The following is a 19,980-nucleotide window of genomic DNA, read 5'->3' on the forward strand; positions in this document are numbered from 1 at the left end:
TTATTCTTACATGATGTAATGATGTATATATAGATAGATAGATACATATATTATATGATAGTCCTTCCTAACCATTACATACATAGTTAGGTCTGTTCTCAAATGTTATATTTAATTATTAATGCATCATTATTATTTTCCATAGAGAGATAAGGAAATGTTGGCTCAGCAACTGAAATGGGCCACCCCACTAGCATGTGTGGCTTATTGGTCTCTATATAATGACCTGACATATTCAGTACCCTCGTTCAGCCTTCACCATGAGGGGAATCCTACTAGCACTAACTGTAGCTCTTGTGGGTAAGTGAATAGTTTTTTTAACACAATGTAATAAGTAATACTGAACAATTATCTATTGCTTTTTTGAGACTAGTTTTAATCTTCTTTTAGTTTAGTACCAAAAAAGAAAAACACACTTTTAAATAAAGTGTTTGTAACTACACTGTAATTACACAGAGTTACAAAGTAATTATATTCATTTACAACATAACCTGTGAATACTAAAGGTGCTACAAACTGGCAACATTTGAAATCATTTAAAGAAACCTGTTGTGGCATTGTAACTACACAATAATCTGCGTAATTACTATGTTATTACATACACTTAAAAACAGATTTATGCATAGCCAAATGTATCTGATTTTTTAAATGTATTCCTACATAATCCTTGTTTGATACTTTGATAGTACAACTGACTACAATCCACTTAGTTAAAAATAAGATAAAGGGTATATAATACATTGGGTTTATAATGCTGTCATTTCATCTCTCATATTCACTCTTGTATCTCAGGACTTCAGGCATACATCAAATTGTAGTACAGTACAGTACTGCCAGAAGTTTTAAAAAATATATATTGACAGAAAGTGCTCTAAGTGTGTTCCTTATAGTATTTCTGTTTTCAAGAGGTATTGTTTTATATGTGTTACAAGCTCAAAACCATTACAAATAAGCAGTGTATGAAAAACATTATAAACATAGTCTTCTGCGTAAGTCTCATTTTCAGGTTTAATCTAGTAATGGATGTATGTGTGTATTTTGGCTTTTCTTTCTTAAGAAGCTCTTTCTAATCTGCCTGTAATATTTTAACACAGAACCAAGTTTCAGTGGAAGCAAGACCTATCAGTATCAGTATGAAGGTGTGATTCTGACTGGCCTCCCTGAAAAAGGATTGACGAGAGCCGGACTGAAAGTGCACTGCAAAGTGGAGATCAGTGAAGTGGCACAGAAAACATACCTGCTGAAGGTGAGTGCCATTTAAAGGAAAGGGTCCAAGGAAATATTCCAGCTAAAACTGCTGTGTCCAACAGTCAAACTCGATTCACCACAGGCCTCTTGGTTGATGTTACACAACTGTAAAATCAGAATTCAGGAATCATTGTTGCTTTTTAAATGTGTGTGTAAAGTGTCTCCTATGTTATAAGATATGTCATCTCATGCAGGTTGAAGCTGAGCTAAAACAGTGCCTAATTATTTGTTATAATAAGAGACATCCTACACATATATTAACTTATAAAGCATTATAAATCACAAAAATCAAGATTAAAGTATATTAACTACTTTTAAACATCAACGGATGCTTTCACAGACCCTGATCAACATGTCTTGGACCACTTCAGTTAAAATAACATTAGTTAATTCAAGATAAGTGACTATCGGGGTCTTTAGAACTATGATATCTGTATAATGCACGTAGATGACATCTATACATAGGATAAGATGTACTAAAAAGGAATTTTGTTTCCTGATACACCTTTTTTGTTACTGAACACTATTTACTTTCAGATTCTGAATCCAGAAATTCAGGAGTATAATGGGATCTGGCCAAAGGCCCCATTCTACCCAGCATCCAAGCTGACGCAGGCACTAGCAAGTCAGCTAACCCAGCCAATTAAGTTTCAGTACAGGAATGGCAAGATTGGTAACATTTTTGCCTCTGAAGACGTGTCTGACACAGTCCTCAACATCCAGAGGGGGAGCCTGAACATGCTGCAACTAACCATCAAGACCACACAGAATGTGTACAGTCTGCAGGAGGCAAGTGTCATAGCTATCCTTTCACACACACACACACACACACACACACACACACACACACACACACACGCAATTCACACTCTCCTCCCCTTGTGTTCATTTATTCATTGATTCATCCCTCTCTTTGTTCCTAGAATGGCATTGCGGGTATCTGTGAGGCAAGCTATGTCATCCAGGAAGACAGGAAAGCTAATAAAATCATTGTCACAAAATCCAAAGATCTGAATAACTGTGATGAGAAAATCAAGATGGATATTGGCATGGCTTATTCACACACATGCTCAAACTGCAGAAAGGTCAATTTCTTTAAATAATGTGTCTATGTGCCGGACGTCTTATGTGTAGGGGGTCACATGAGCGTGGGCAGTTCCAGTCTTGATACCTCTCAAATGGACCAACTTTTGGGTCAAAATAATCACTAGGGCTTTCCCATTCACAAATATTTGTAAATGTCTAAACTAATTGCAGTTAACTAACCTGTAGTGTTTACACTTTGTGATTGACTATTCCAAAAGAAACACAATCCTGGCAGCAGCTCACAGAAGTATTGCCCACATTCTACATTGCTCAAACAGTGCTGTCAATTGGTAAGCAATATAGAAGGTACTGAATTAAATAGTCTTAAGAAAGAGGAAAGAGAAAACTTACTGAGTGAATTTAGCAGTGCAGCAGTCTGCGATTTTTTTTTTGTTTACTAAACCGAAGGGAATACATGTTTAAAATTGGTCTCTAACTTTTACACAACCCTAACTCAATCTTTAGCTTGTACTGTATTAGAAACAAAATGAATATATTGTTTTAAATTTAAAATAAGTGGTCTTTTAATTGTATTCAGATTAGAAAGAACTCCAGGGGTACTGCTGCCTACACTTACATCCTGAAACCCACAGACGCTGGCACTCTGATCACTCAAGCTACTTCACAGGAGGTACACCAGCTCACTCCATTCAATGAAATGACTGGCACTGCCATCACTGAAGCAAGGTACAGTGACACTGTAGTAATACGAAAAGAAACTTCTCTTGCTCCGGCCCCCTGAACCACACTGGTTATAATAATATTACCATTAGTAGTTGTAGTGACAGTAGTTGTTGAAATAGCAATAGTCATTATTATTATTATTATTATTATTTATTATTATTATTATTATTATTATTATTATTATTATTATTATGACGAAGGGGAATAAGAATAAAAGCCAAAGTGTTACTCTGTCCTAATTTTAGTAGCAGTTGAGATAAAAGGAAACTTAAAAGGGCTAACGTTTTCCAGTTACATTTGTGTATCAAACTGATAACAACTTGTTTGACTGATATTTGCTTAAACAGGCAGAAGCTTGTTTTGGAGGATGTTAAAATAGTCCACATAACTGTTCCAGAGCAAGAGTTAAAGAATCGGGGGTCTATTCAGTACCAGTTTGCTTCTGAAATTCTCCAGACCCCAATTCAGCTTTTTAAGACTAGAAGCCCAGAGACTCAGGTCAGTATGTGAAATAATAAAAAAATGTGTTTAAGACCACAAATGTATGATGCAACATCAACAATACTGTTTACAGATTACACACCGCTGTACAGAAGTAGAATAAGATAAGAGAAACTCATCTTTTTGCTTGTTTTCTAATTGTAAAGCACCTGCTTTGTTATCCTGTGAAGCACAGTCCTGAAACATAATGCTTCCATACAAGCCCCAATTCTCCCTCTTAAAGATCAAAGAAGTCCTTCAGCATCTCGTCCAGAACAATCAGCAGCAGGTTCACACTGATGCCCCCTCCAAGTTCCTGCAGCTGACTCAGCTGCTGCGGGCCTGCACCCATGAAAACATTGAGGACATCTGAAGGCAGTACGAACAAACACAGCAATACAGGTAATAGCACTTAGGGTCCAGCTCTCTTTTCCAGTGGAACATAAAACCTACCTGGAATATGCAATGCTTTTCAATTGTGTTTGTAAATGGCAACATAAGAATTAAAAAAAAAAAAAAATGTACAAAAAAATCAGTAGTGAGAAAACTCCCAAATATACTTGTAATATACTTTTTAAATAATATAATGAAAAACTATTTTATTTCCATATGGAAATATATATGTGTTTCATTTCCACAAACATATAAAGAATATACAGGGTACAATAAAAAAAAAAAAAAAAAAAAAAAAAAAAAAAGTCTTAGAACATGTTTTCTTCACATTCCATCTTTCTAATTCTAAGGCGCTGGATTCTCGACGCACTCCCTGCGGCTGCTACACCCACTGCATTCAGGTTCATCAGCCAGAGGATCGTGAAGAGAGCTCTCACAGACAATGAAGCAATCCAGACTCTGGTCACTGCAATGCATTTAGTCCAAAAGAACCACTAAATAATGCAAATTGCTGCTGTGAGTATGACAGCTGTCTTTGTCCTTTATGGCGTTCTAATCGGTAGCCAAAGTTAAGAGATTGTGCTATTTGTGTTTTAACTTAGAACTTGATGTACTTGTTTTTTTACAACCCAAATGGCGAAACACCCCAAAACCTTCACTCTTAACAACAACAGAGTTGTCAATCCTGTTCATCAGAATAGATTATGTTAAAAAAAAGGCTACGCAAAGGCCGGCATGCAGCTATTGACACCAACAATAAGGCATGAAAACTACAAACCGATGAGAACCTGAAGCATATATGGAAGCTACTGTAAACCAAAGCTAATACATTAGGTCTTGAAACAAAAATGCGATCACTCTTTTTTAATGTTTTCAATTGAAGCCCTGAATCAAAGCATAAGCAAACACATTAAAGTAGACACCACAATGGGCCCATAACCATTTGTAAAGCAAAGTAAATGCATAGAGTGATCAGGAAAAAAGGATGTGGGCAATAACTAGACAGACTAACTGGCAAAAACTTCAATAAAGTTATTTTCTGAAGAGCAGTAGCAAAAGATCTATGGCTATATTCAGATTTTCTTTTTTATATGCAATAGCAACTAATGCTTGGGAACTTTTAAAGTTGTTGTGAGGCGTGTGAGTAAAAATGGATTTTCCAGACAGTGATTTACGTGTAAAAATTAAAATTTTATTTAATATTACACAGAAAAAAAAAGAAAAATAATAAAGAAGGATGTGAGGGAGGGAGTGTTGGAGTAATCAAAAATAAAGGAACGGAAGCCTCTTAGTCCTCTTCGCGCTCTGCTTAAATCCAAAAATAAAACAAAAAGGAATAAAAACAGAAAAGATCCAAGTTAGTAAGGCCTCCGTTCGTGACACAGTCCAAACTCCCACGTACTTCCCTCCAGCCTTTTTTCCCCCGCCTCTATTCCTTAGGACCAACCCCGAACACAGTAGCACGTTCCCTTTAGTATGCAAACCCTGCCCCGGTAGTCAGTGGATCACCAATCCCAAACTGACAGGTATCCTTAATTTCACTTGACTCCAGTGGCTGGAATTTACAAACTCGTACTTCCGCCCCTCACCAAGGTGCCGCCCCTCAAAAAGATGACTTTTGTCATGGTCACAAGACCTTGGTAAGGGAAGTCCCGAGTTGGTTTGATGCCTTCTACTGTTGGGAGGCTGAATTGCAGACCGAAACCCCTTTGACTCATCACAGTTGTGTTGTTATATTAATACATAGACCAACTGGGAATTGGAAACTTGAACTATTGACAATTCACCCCCTCAGGAACTGGTGTTCGACCAGGCTAATCTGAAATGCCCTGTACTTCGTAAGCATGCTGTGCTGGCATATGGTTCCATGGTGAACTGATACTGTGCAGAGACTCTCAATTGCCGTGAGGAAGCTTTGAAGGTGCAGTATTATCTCTTTATGCCCCAATTCCCACAACACCTAGAAATGTGAGATGTTTTTTTCTCCTTATAACATCCTTTTGTTGTACATTGGTGCATAATGCCATTGTGGGCAATTATTCTAAATGTACTCAGTGTGTGTCTTGTAAGAAGAAAACTGGAGCTTAAACTAAAATATTTTTTTACTCCAATAAATCCCCTCCATGACTTTGCCAATGATGCTATAAGCAGAGCCCATGAAGAGGATTCAGTACTTGCCCTGAAGGCTTTGGGCAATGCGGGACAGCCTTCTAGTATCAAGCGCATTCAAAAATGCCTACCAGGGTTTTCCTCTGGAGCTTCGCAGCTTCCAGTCAAAATTCAAGCAGATGCTGTAATGGCCCCCAGGAACATCGCCAGGAAGGAACCAGGAAAGGTGACAGCTTGTGAACACATTAGTCCAGATTGTTGTTAAAGTGCCCTTCTGTAAGTCATTCTCTTGAAAGGAAAATACAACTGTTACAACTGCTTTGAAGATTATTATAGCTTCCCTTATATAAGCTTCCCACAATAAAACATAGCAAGAGTGTAATAAAACATAGCGAAAGCACAGTAAAGCATAGGTCAGCATTGTAAAAATAGCAAGGTATGGTAAAGCATATTAATAAACATGACAAACTAGGATAAACTATGGTAAATGCACAGTATAATCAAGGGAAAAGTAAAACAGCAAAGATACTGAAAAATATGGTGGGTTTATAAGGGTTAGCTAAGTGAACATAGGTCATCAAATATTCAAGCTAATCAGAGTCTGTATGTAACTCAAAAAAATTAAATTTTTTAATTATCTGACATCAAGTCTCTATGTATTTGCTTTCTTCATGCAGGTGCAAGAGCTTACCATGCAATCTTTATGGCTCACCAGCTTCACTCTGAGGTCAGAATGGTTGCCTCCATGGTTCTGCTTGAAACCAGACCCCCCATGGCACTGGTGGCAACACTCGCTGAGGCCCTGCTGAAGGAGACCAGTTTGCAAGTGGCCAGTTTGACATACTCCCACATGAAGGCTCTCACCAGAAGCACTGCCCCAGAAAACTATACAATGTAAGCAAGCCATGAACACACATTCAGTACATCTGTGACTAGAACTTTCAGTTATTCTTTAAAAAAAAAAAAAAAAAAAAAAAACTTTCTTTATAAATGGACTTTATATCATCTACATTTTCATCACATATAATTTCTAAATATTGTAATATAGCACTATTGTCTCTATTGCTATTTCTTCGATGGCCACTGTTTACCATGCTTAGGTACCACTGGGTCTGCTTTTAAAAACTGAATTTCTGAAGTGAGGTATTTAAAAAAATTACCACAAGCTGTCATTTCAGAGGGGGTAGAAATTACAGTTGTACACCTCTAGTGGATATTTCTAAATACACCTCACTTCAGAAATTTATCTTTTACAAGTGTTTTTAGGAGCAGTCCCCATGGCTGAATAAGGGGATTCGTCTGTAAGCCTGGTAAAAAAAAATAATAAAGTCAATAGGTAGAAACAGCTTTAAAGAATCATGCAAAACAATCACAAAAGGATCTTAAACTGGTAAGAAAGTACATATTCATACACTGCAGTGCCAATGACTCATGATGGATATTAATAAGGGTTGCAGGATTAGCAGACACTCATACTTTATTGTCTTGACAGATCTGCAGCCTGTAACGTAGCTGTTAAACTGCTCAGCCGTAAACTTGACAGGCTGAGCTATCGGTACAGCAAGGCTATGCAAATGGATATTTTCAAATGTAAGTAAAAGGAAACAAAAAATTAAACAAAGATATGGCCTGTGCCAGTTATATATATATATATGTGGTGGTAATATTAAGATCCAATGCTGTTGAGACGAATTGAATATATTTTTTGTGCGATATATACTGTAATGTTTGTCTGATCTTAAGTTTCTTTTTAGTGCTGTTTAATATTTGCTCAATATCTTTACATCAGTAACTGCACATCAGATGCCTGTCTTGCATAATAACTTTCAATGTACTGCTTTACAATTTGTCTGTTGGATGCTGTTAACCCAAATGCCGACAGTAAGACTTGTTCTTTTGTTCTTTGTAGATCCATTGATGGCTGGCGCAGCAGCAAACATCCATATAATTAACAACGCAGCCAGCATCCTCCCATCAGCTGTGGTGTTGACATTTCAAGCTTATATTCTTGCTGCAACCACTGATCCTCTGGAGGTATGTCACCCGTGAAATTCATAATCTGTACATTAGAACGTACAACATGTAAATCAGGAACAACAAAAGGCCAGCAATCCCAAGACTTCATGCTTCATTTCAGGTCTGTCTCTCTGACTGCTTTCTTACCATATCTACCTTAGGCTCTTTTAGTAAACACCTAAGGCATCACAGACAGACTAAAGTTTTTTTGAAGGACAAGTTTTAGTGAACTGCTGAAAATGTATGTTAGAGAGAGAGAGAGAGAGAGAGAGAGAGAGAGAGAGAGAGAGAGAGAGAGAGAGAGAGAGAGAGAGAGAGAGAGAGAGAGAGTACAGGGAACTCAAACAGCAAATAGCTCCATATTCAAGAAGAATCAGGATCCAACAAGATACTTATCAATCACTAGAAATACTTAATAAAAGAACAAAAGTAAATGATAAACTGAAAACTAGGAATCCAGAAGTTTTCCTTTTTATCTAACATGTTAGGATTTTACCGATACCGATAGGATACCGATAATAATACCGTGTTTCCATAGTCAAGCCAACTCAAGGGCTCCAGGGTTAGCCTAATTTTTCCAAAACTCGAGTTAAAACGCAACGCGAGTTTGCTATAAAAATACAGTTTCCAGGGTTTCCTAAGTTTCTTGAGTTATTACGTGAGATGGACAAGTCTCACTCATGTTATCGCGAGAGGTGACCAGATAGTGACCAGATAACCAGATTACTGTATCATCGTTATTGACAGTGGGTGCATTAAGTAAGTGAGCCACTCAGAGTGAGAACACTCAGAAAGCACACTGAGCTCATTTATATGACTTAACACTCTGCTCCACGAGAGCGCTGAGCAACATTTAAAAATGGAGAATAATAATTCGTTGCTTGTTTGTGTTTCTGAGGTGATGGTAGATGAAATCTCCCTGTGTGAAGTTACTGTCCCCTGCTGTACCTCACTGAGTTGGGCACTCTGTTTGGACTGAACCTCCTATTTGGCTGTGTTTAATACCTACAATACTGACAATAATGAAAATTATGAATAATATCAGTACTACAAGGCTAATAATAATACATCAATAACCGTAAAACAGCTCTACTTTTTAAAAAAATGAAATTAAATGATACAAATTCGAAAAACAACAATTTTTAGCCTCTTATTTAGCCAATTAATTCATAACTTCATAAGTGGAAACCAGTTCAAACGTATCTGTCAATCCTGCCTGTCATCTCCACTTGTGTCCTGCAGGTGGCCATTCCTCTTGCTCACTCTGATCACTGATGAGAAATGCTCAGGAGCTGCTCTGAGCGGCTCAGCAGGAGCGGAACAGAACAAGTCGTTAAGTTGATTCTTTTACTGAGCTGCTCTGAGCCGCTTACTTACTTAACACACCCACTGACTTTCATAGAGATTGTGGCTAAGACCTGGGATTCCATGATTAGTGACGTATTTTGTGCTTTTATAATTGTACCTATACTGTACAGTAGAAAAGAAATGTAGCCTACGCAATGTCAAGTACAACAACGTTTGTTAAATTCTTAAGCATACACTGCTTAAATGCAGCACAGCTTAAATTGTTCACTTAATCAAGAAAAAAAAATCTCATAAAAATATAAAATTTCTGGTTATAAAATTCTCTCAAACTTGAATTTGTTACTTAACAAAAGACTGCACAGTAATCAATTTCTGCTTCAAAATGCCACCAAATACACCTGCTAACAATGCAGACAAGCAAGATAAACACATTATAAAAGGTCCTTTTGAAGTACATTGTGTAGTAATAATAATAATAATAAATAATAAATAATAATAATAATAATAATATAATAATAATAATAATAATAATGACCTGGCAGTCTGAGCTAACTAAGTGCTGTTTGGACACGGTGAGAGTGTTGAACAGCACTGGGCAGGCTAACACTTGAGTCTTAAATATTCAAAGAAGAGAGCTTTCTTAAAAAGCATCACAATAATATTCTACTTACAGTTCGTCGTTAGATTTACTGTAGCATCAAGTCTGTTCTGCAAACAATTTGCTATCCTATTGTTGTCTTCAGATATAAAATTTAAAAAATAAAAATAAATAAATTAAAAAAAAACATTTTGAGCACTGGAAAATTACTGTCTCGGTGTTTTTATGCCATTAGTATAGTAAGCAAGCATCCTGACCAAACATTGAATTATGTGCTGGAAGAAATTCAAGCATGACTATTGATGTACATTGTCAGCTAAAATAACAAAAACTGCCAATTGCGATTGCATTTTTTTTCTTGCTTGTATCGGCGCCTTGTAGATAGGGTACCAATTTTATATACAGTGGCTTGCAAAAGTATTCAGACCCCTGACCAATTCTCTTATATTACCGAATTACAAATGGTACATTGAAATTTCGTTCTGTTTGATATTTTATTTTTAAACACTGAAACTCAGAATCAATTATTGTAAGGTGACATTGGTTTTATGGTGGGAAATATTTTTAAGAAAAATAAAAAACTGAAATATCTTGCTTGCATAAATATTCAACCCCTGTGCTGTGGAAGCTCCTAGTTTGCACCAATGAAAGAAATAGCCCTAACGAGGACACAATTACCTTACCATTGGCCTCCACCTGAAAACCATTAAAGTTGCTGTCACATTTTCTGGATAAAAAACCCACTGTTGAAGGATCATTGGTAAGGCTGTGAATCTGAAGGAAAATGAAGACCAAAGAGCATTCTACAGAAGTTAGAGATAAAGTAATACAAATGCATAGATTAGGGAAAGGGTACAAAACAATATCCAAGTGTTTGGATATCCCAGTAAGCACAGTTGGATCAGTAATCAGGAAGTGGAAGCTGCATCACACCACCCAGGTGCTGCCAAGAAAAGGCCGTCCCTCAAAACTCAGCGCTCAAACAAGAAGGAGACTTGTGAGAGAAGCCACAGCGAGGCCAACAATCACTTTGAAGGAGCTACAGAGTTCAGTGGCTGGGAGTGGAGTAATTGTGCGCCATTCAACCATATCAAGAGCTCTGCATAACGCTGGCCTGTATGGGAGGGTGGCAAGAAAGAAGCTGTTACTCAAAAAGTACCATCTGAAAGCACATCTGGAGTTTGCCAGAAAGCATGAGAGTGACCCAGCTGTGATGTGGGAAAAGGTCAGATGAGATCAAGATAGAGCTTTTTGGCCAAAACTCAAAGCGCTATGTGTGGCGCAAAACTAACACTGCCCATGCCTCGAGACACACCATCCCTACAGTGAAGTATGCTGGTGGCAGCATCATGCTGTCTGGATGCTTCTCATCAGCAGGGACTGGGCATCTTGTTACACCTGAAGGAAGAATGGATGGAGCAAAATACATGAAAATACTGCATGAGAATCTGCTTCAGTCCGCTAAAAAACTGAAGCTTGGGAGAAAATTCACCTTTCAGCAGGACAATGATCCCAAGCACAAGGCCAAAGCAACATTGGTGTGGCTCAAGAACAAAAAGGTGACTGTCCTACAGTGGCTCAGTCAAAGTCTTAATCTCAATCCCATTGAGAATCTGTGGCACTATTTGAAAATTGCGGTCCACGAGCGTCGTCCAACCAACCTGAACAGCCTGGAGCAAATCTGCCAAGAAGAATGGGCCAAAATCACTCCGACACTGTGTGCAAAGATGGTACATAGTACTAAACAAGACTAAACAAGAATGGCATTCATGGAAGGATATAGTTATGTAATTGAGAGTTCGGTTGGAATGAAAACCAGCAGCCACAGGGGGTCCCCAGGATTGAGTTTGAGAAGCCCTGACATAGTCAAAGGTAGAACTTTTTGAGAAACACTATGTTTGGCAAAAACCAAGCACTGCGTTTGAACAGAAGTACCTCATCCAAACCACCAAGCATGGTGGTAGAAGTGTGATCGTTTGGGGCTGCTTTGCTGCCTCAGAACTTGGACGGCTTGCCATCGTTAACACCACCACAAATTCTGCCTTGTATCAGAAGATTCTAGAGGCGAATGTCAGGCCATCTATGACAGGACATGAAGTGAGCTGTCCTTGTCACCGAGTTAAAGCAGTTCTGTAAGGAGGAATGGGCCAAAATTCCTCAAAACAGATGTGAGAGTCCAAGAATTATAAGAAACGCTTAGTTGAAGTCATTGCTGCTCAAAGGGGTGCCACCGGTTACTGAATCTAAAGGATCACATACTTTTTTACACATGGATATTGAATGCTGAATCATTTCTGGATAAATGTTGAAAAAGTATCATGTTTTGTGTCATTTCTTTAATCAGGTTATCTGTACCTATCCTGTGTATTAGTACTTAGATTAAGATCTAATAACATTATAGGTTTGAAATAGGTGAAATATGTGAAAATCTTAAGGGGTTCACAAACTTTTTCTTGGCACTGTATATATTGGACAATAAGGTTTATGTTTATGTTTTAGGCTGCAGAACAATAACCACCCTTTTGGTTTGTCCTATCTAGATTGGTTTACATACAGAAGGCCTGCAGGAGGCTCTAATGCAAAACCATGAGCACATGGACCAAGTGCCTTCAGCTGGGAAGATCCAGCAAATTATAAAGATGGTAAGTAAAGGGGGGAGTTTTCCTTGATGTAACATTTTTTGTTCAGTTGAGCTTGAACTGCATAGTCAAATATATGTGAATAATATAATTATAAAGTATTGTGCCAAAAAGTATTACCCTGCCAGATGCCTTAATACTTGTGTCACAAACACGGCTGTAGTAGGTGATGTCAGACCAGAAACAAGAACCAGGAAATAAACAAAGAGGTGGAGTTTTGGAGAAGCTGAGCTCTTCCTTACGCTCAGCATTTAATAAATGAACAAACAGTCAATAAAAAGGTTGTAACAAAAACATCACACGACACGTTAGGCCAAAATAAACAGATAAACAAAACGGACTACACTTAAACAAACAGTGGACCAACAGACAAACATGGTGAGTCAAAACAAAGGTTATATATTTTACTTTGTTTAGTTTTCTTGTTTTTAATTCTCTCCACTCCATACCCTTTCACCACTCACCGAACACAAAACTCCGTGCCTAAATACAAAATATACATTTTAAACACTTGTGCTCGCAACCCATATTTATATCCCATGTGTTTTATACATAAACACCAACATTAAACACACTACATACAACAAAAACAGTTATAATCATAAAGGGGCGGGACACTCTGCCACATATGCCCCCCCTTGTGCACAGCACACCTGGCCTCAATGGCCACCTCCCCTCTCAGTCCCAAAACCCCAGGTTTATAGTCCCGGCCCAGGAACAGGGGCAGCAACGGGCCAAAGGTCTTGGCCATGGTGGGAGGTCCTCGTCCCACCCCAGCAGCTGTAGTGGCCAGGCTGACTGTATCCAGGCCGGCTCCTCCGGCCAAGGCAATCCTGGCCGCTGTCCGGCTGTCTGTGGGGTTGGTCTCCAGACCTCCCCCAAGATCTCTGGCAGCGAAACTGCTGCGGGGGAAGGTGGTCTCCTGACCTCTCCCCCCTTCATAGCCGGCAGCTCCCTCTGGGGAGACTCCAGCCCCCAGAACTCCTGCAGCGAAATTGTTTCAGGAAATGGTGGTTTCCTGACCTCTCCCCCCCCCCCCTTTTTCATAGCCGGCAGCTCCCTCTGGTGGGGCTCCGGCCACACTGACCCCTGCGGCCAAGCAGAGCTGACAGCGACCCCTGGTGAAGCAGTTCCAGCGACCCCAGGCTATGCGGAACGGCTGGCAACCCCAGGCGATGCGGAGCGGCAGGCAACCCCAGGCGATGCGGAGCGGCTGGCAACCCCAGGCGATGCGGAGCGGCTGACAACCCCAGGCGATGGGGAGCAGCAGGCAGCAACAGGCAGCCCCAGGCGATGCGGAGTGGCAGGCAACCCCAGGCGATGCAGAGCAGCAGGCAACCCCAGGTGATGCGGAGCGGCTGACAACCCCAGGCGATGCGGAACAACAGGCAGCCCCAGGCGATGCGGAGCGGCTGGCAACCCCAGGTGATGCAGAATGGCTGGCAACCCCAGGCGATGCGGAATGGCTGGCAACCCCAGGTGATGCAGAATGGCTGGCAACCCCAGGCGAGGCGAAACGGCTGGCAACCCCAGGCGATGCAGAGCGGCAGGCAACCCCAGGAGATGCAGCACGGCTGGCAACCCCAGGCGATGCGGAGCGGCTGACAACCCCAGGCGATGCGGAGCAACAGGTAGCCCCAGGCGATGCGGAGTGGCAGGTAACCCCAGGCAATGCGGAGCGGCAGGCAACCCCAGGCGATGCAGAGAGCCAGGCAACCCCAGGCGATGCGATGCGACAGGCAACCCCAGGCAATGCATTGCCTCCCCACTTTACAAGATAATTGGGCAACATTATTGTAAAATAGCCCTGAAACCATGTAAGGATTCTTTACCGTCTATGGACTTGGGCTAACTATGAATTATCAAAAGCGTATTTGGTTAATTAATAGTGGTATAAGTAAAGGTTCTTGTAATAGAGGTATAATGTACATGCATAATTAATAGTGGTATAAACAGAAAGCAGTGTTGGTTTTCTCTTAATCGTTGATTTGTTTTTGCATTACCAACTTCGAACCATCATGTATCCTCTCTGTGTGCATTTCAGAACTGTCTCTAATCATTTGTGTTTTACTGACAGCACACAGTAGTGAAGCAACAGTAGAGAAGATTGAGCTTGAACTCCAAACAGGGAATAAAGCAGCTTCTAAAATCATCAGAGTTGTTGCAATGCAGGGTCTTGCCGAAGCAGACGAAATGAAGGGCAACATCCTGAAGAAACTGAATAAACTCCTGACAGTAGATGGTGAGACCCAGGTACGTGGAAATTGTAAAGAGCTCAGTTGTACCCAGCCTTTACTTTTACTGCTCTTCCATTATCCAGACCTGAGATATGATGCTTTGTTTGCGGAGTTTCATGTGCAGTTTTATGTTTTTTGATGATCATGTTTTGTTTAGTATTTTTAATCGGGTTGTAACAGGGGGGAGACCTGTACTGGCTCTTTGGTGCAAGCATGATCCTGCAGGGGGAGCTCGGGAGCCATGAAGGGCCCACCTGTTAATCATGGCAGTGACACAGGGAGGTTGGGAGTGGGCTTGCTTTTTTCTTTCTCTCGGAGTGGTTGAAAGGCAGGTTTTGAGTGGCGCTTGACCTATAATAACACATTGTAACAATTTTATTTAATTTTTTTTGGTTCCTGGGTAGTAAGTGTTATTTCCTAATTGCTTATGCCTCAAAGGTATAGACAATGGCTATTATTCCCCACAAACTTTGCTTTTGTGACCAGGACAGTGATATTTTGAAATTTACCTATTTTCATGAACATTCCAAATAGATTCACTGCTGAGTACACTTGGAGTAACTTCTAGAACTTTCTAGAACTTTCCAGTAATATAAATATTAGTATAAATACAGGGGCCTTAAGCCCACCAGTTCAGTTTAGTTCCAGCTGCCTAAGTGGATACATATCTGCATTTTTCTGGGACGTCATACGAGACTTCAAAATGGTGGCATTCCTGATGGGTCTCCAAGGCGGTTTTACCAAGTGTCCCTGCTATCTTTGCCTTTGGGACAGCAGGGACACCAAGGGGCACTACCACAGGCGGGACTGGCCACAGCGGACTGAGTTCTCTGTGGGGAGGAACAACGTCAAGTGGGAGCCACTGGTGGACCCCCGGAAGGTGCTGATGCCACCACTGCACATCAAATTGGGCCTTATGAAACAATTTGTCAGAGCTCTAGATAAGGAGTCGGCAGCCTTCAAGTACCTTCAAGACTTCTTCCCTAAGCTGTCTGAGGCAAAGGTCAAAGCCGGTGTCTTCGTCAGACCACAGATAAAGAAGATCCTGGAGTGCAAAGAATTCCCTAAGAAGCTCACTAGTAAGGAGAAAGCAGCTTGGAACAGCTTTGTCGCAGTGGTTCAGGGCTTCCTGGGCAATCACAAGGCCAAAAACTATGTGGAGCTGGTTGAGATTCTGATGAAGAACTACGGCACAATGGGCTGTAGGATTTCCCTCAAAATCCATATCCTTGATGCTCATCTTGATAAAATCAAGGAGAACATGGGGGCGTACTCGGAGGAGCAAGGCGAGCGCTTCCACCAGGATATACTGGACTTTGAACGCCACTACCAAGGACAGTATAACGAGAACATGATGGGAGACTACATTCGGGGGCTGATTCGTGAAAGTGATTTACAGTATAATCGTAAATCCCGAGAAACTACTCACTTCTAAATCTTTTGTAGTCATTTTTGTATTACTTTAGTATAAATACATGTTAATTTGGATTCATATGTTGTTTTTTTCTGACTATGTGAACGAAGAGACACAAATTCGCCCATTTTCTCATTGGAAATAGGTAAATTTCCAAACATCACTGCCCTGGTCACAAAAGCGAAGTTTGTGGGGAATAATAGCCATTTTTTATACTTTTGAGGCATAAGCAATTAGGAAATAACACTTACTACCCAGGAACAAAAATTGTGTTACATAGTGTAATGATGCTCTGCTACTCCTCAGGGCGGCCCTTCTGGGAGAACGACAGTGGGAGCTCTACTCAAAAATAACAGAGAGACTGCAACAGAACGCCAGCGTCTGGAGCTATCAGACCAGCAAAACAAGCAGAGGAATATAGCCTGGAATCGGGGAGGACACACCTTTCTTTTATTATGGTCCCAAGGGGAAACGTGTGTAGTTAGCGGGGAAACCTTGGGCATCCCCACACAATGTTAGGTAGAGGAGTAGCGAGCAGACACAGGCTTGTGGCAGCAACCTTTTGTTTGTAGTTTTATTTTATTTTATTATTGTGTTTTATTTTCTCTTTTTGCTTTCACATTTTGTTTGGACTATTATTTTGAAGCACTTGCTGTGTGTGTGCCTTCTCCATTCTCCCCCCATTTACCATAGTTGGTATTCGGGTGAGGTAGCAGTGCAGTGCCACCTTGTGGTGAAATTAATAAAGTACACCCCTGCGGGGTGTTCAAACGTGAAACTTTGTGTTTGTGTTCAGTGAATTCCATCACCCTCTCACACGTGGTGTTAGTAGTGGGATTCACTGGCACTGCCCACGTACAGCAGTGCAAGCAAAGACCAGTTTTTCGCAATGATGGACCTCCTGCACCAAACTCTGATGGCCACCCAGACTTGCAGGGCAAGACCCGAGGCTACAGAGACCGACCAATATGATAGCGGAGGATCAACCAGAAGCGTATTTGGAGATTTTTGAAGCTATGGCGACCTCTGCTGGGTGGCCCCAGGCTCAGTGGGCTGGATACCTCCTACCACAATTCACAGGGGTGGCGCATGCGGCCGCCAGGTCCTTGGATCCCGAGGCGATGGTCGATTACCCAGCATTAAAAGCAGCCATTCTTAACCACGGAGGGCTACTGCCGCAAGTTTCGGGAGGAGATCTTTGCGGCAGACTAACATCCTCCAACCATCGCCCATTGGCTGAAAGATTATGCCATGAGCTGGCTAGTCCCGATCCAGTCCACCAAAGCAAGGTTGGTGAAAACCATCGTGGTGGAGCAGTTTGTGGAATGCTTGGCCCCAGAACCGTGTGTATGGGTGCAGCGGCATGGCCCAGAATCTTTGGATCAGGCGGTGTTATTAGCAGAACAGTTCAGAGCCACGGAATCAACGCCTGCCAAGCCACCTGGGAAGATCGCGACTCTTGCATCATCCTCACTCCTAGCCCCAGGGAGGTGAGGGAACGGGGGGGAAGGGGTAGCCAGGGTTTTGGACGGGGTGTGGCTGTGGGAGCTCCCGGCCCGGGATCCGGGGCGGGGTGGGGGTACCTGCGTGCTGCTGCGGGATCGGGCCAGGGTCCCGCACGACCACCCTACTGTCGAGCCCCTTTGATGGCTTCAGTTTTTCAACCACATGCTGAAGCTCCAAGGCAGGAAACTAGCCCACCGAGGTGTTGGACATGCCGGGAGGTGGGTCACATTGCTTGGGATTGCACTGCTATGGAATGTTACGTCATCCAACCATGTAAGAATGTTCAATTATCTCAGTCACTCCAGCAGACGGATTTTGTCATTCCTGTTACCGTGGATGGTACACAAACCCAGGCTCTCTTGGATTCGAGGTGTAGTCAGTCCCTAATACAGGAGAGCTTAATCTCATTGGGGCATAAGCCAATATTGGGGCGGGTGCATATTAAATGTGTTCATGGAGATTTGTGCACTTATCCAAAAGTTAATGTGAATTTAAAAATTGGCCAGAGGGAGATGCGAGTACAAGTGGGTTTGTTTTCTCCAGTGCCGGTAGTTTTTGTTTGTTTTTGCCAGTGCCGGTAGTTTTTGTTTGTTTTTGCCAGTGCCGGTAGTTCTGGGACGGGACTGCGAGCAGTTTAAGGGTTGACTAGCTGCTGTGACAGCCCTGTCCTCCTTATTGGCTAGAGGAAGTAATTGGAGAGATCTTTCCCTTTCGTGAGCCGGCTTGGTTTTGCCATAGATTTAAACCCCAGAAAACTAAACGGGAACACCGGGCCACTAAGAATGAGGGCTGGCAATGGAGCGGGTCCGAGAAAGTTCAGGTGGGGGTGATTGGTGAAGAGTCTGGGGAGGAGGCCACGAAGCCAGCACAGGGGTCTGGCTTGGCTGCCTCTGCTCTGGACCGACCTGATCCCGAGATGGAAGCCAGGGGAGCTGATTTTTTAGCTCGTTTCCATGACTTCTGACTTGAGCAAGTGCACGACGACGTGCTGGGCAGGCTCTTTGACCAAGCAGCTATGGTTAATGGTCGGGTGGTCGAGCCCAGACGCGCACCCTCACTTTGAAATCAATAGAGACCTCTTGTACCGTGTTGAGAAATTATCACAGACTGGGGAAGTGCATCACCAGTTGCTCATTCCCTAGCCCTTTAAGGAGGATTTGCTGCAGCTGACTCATGCTATTCCCCTGTATGGTCATTTGGGAAGGGACAAGACTAGAGCTAGGCTCGTGACACGGTTCTATTGGCTGGGGCTGGATGGTGACGTCAAGCGGTTTTGTGAATGCTATAGGCAGGATCAGAACGCTAGCCCTAGAGCCATCCCACGAGCCCCATTGATGCCATTGCCCCTAGTGGAAGCTCCGTTTGAGAGTATTGGGATGGATTTGGTAGGACCCCTAGAGGGGAGCACGGCAGGATACACTCACCTATTGGTCATACTGGACTAGGCTATGTGTTATCCAGAGGCCATACCCCTTCGCTCTGAGTCCGCTAAGTCTGTTGCCAACGAGCTAGTGAAGTACCCCAGGCTTCTAAGGGGTTTTCGCCATTCAAGCTGCTGTATGGGCAGAGACCCCGGGGAGTGCTTGATCTGGTTAGAGAGATGTGGGAGGAGCAGCAGGATAATTCGATCAATGCTGTCCGGTATATGTTGGACCTGCGCAAACGTCTTCAGTCTGTGGGGAAATGGGCGCATGATAATTTGCAGCGGGTTCAATGCAGACAGGAGACACAATATAACAGGGGAGCCCAGTTGTGCACTTTTCAGCCAGGGGATAAAGTGCTTCTATTACTATTTAGTTTGGAGTCTAAACTTCTGGCCATCTGGCAAGGACCTTATGAGGTTACACACCGGATTGAGATGGTGGACTATGAGATCTGCTAGCCGGCGCAATGGAGAGAAAAACACGTTTATCATGTGAACCTCTTGAAACCCTGGTTGCAACAGGAGGCTTTGTTAGTGGCACAAACAGAGGACGTCACAGACCTGGGACCTGATCTTTCTGTGTTGGCGAAAAAGGGGTCGGTCCAAAGAGGTCTCATTGATGACGACACTGGATTTAACGAAGGGGTACTGGCAAATACCCCTGACCCCAGAATTTAGAGAGAGGACGGTATTTTCGACTCCCTTTGGGTTGTACCAATTTAGGACCATGCCCTTTGGGTTGCACGGAGAGCCATCCACGTTCCAGTGGATGATGGATCGCATTTTGCGGCCCCATCAGCAGTACTCCGCTGCTTACATAGATAACGTGGTTATCCACA

At 42.1% G+C, this 19,980-nt stretch overlaps 1 pseudogene; it reads left to right on the plus strand.

Annotated features, from left to right (window-relative positions):
* Positions 1 to 260: 260 nt before the first annotated feature.
* LOC121327139 overlaps positions 261 to 19,980 on the plus strand; it is a 28,281-nt pseudogene continuing 8,561 nt past the window's right edge.

This window comes from Polyodon spathula, chromosome 14 (genome assembly GCF_017654505.1).
Source record: "Polyodon spathula isolate WHYD16114869_AA chromosome 14, ASM1765450v1, whole genome shotgun sequence".
In the NCBI taxonomy this organism is placed as follows: domain Eukaryota; kingdom Metazoa; phylum Chordata; class Actinopteri; order Acipenseriformes; family Polyodontidae; genus Polyodon; species Polyodon spathula.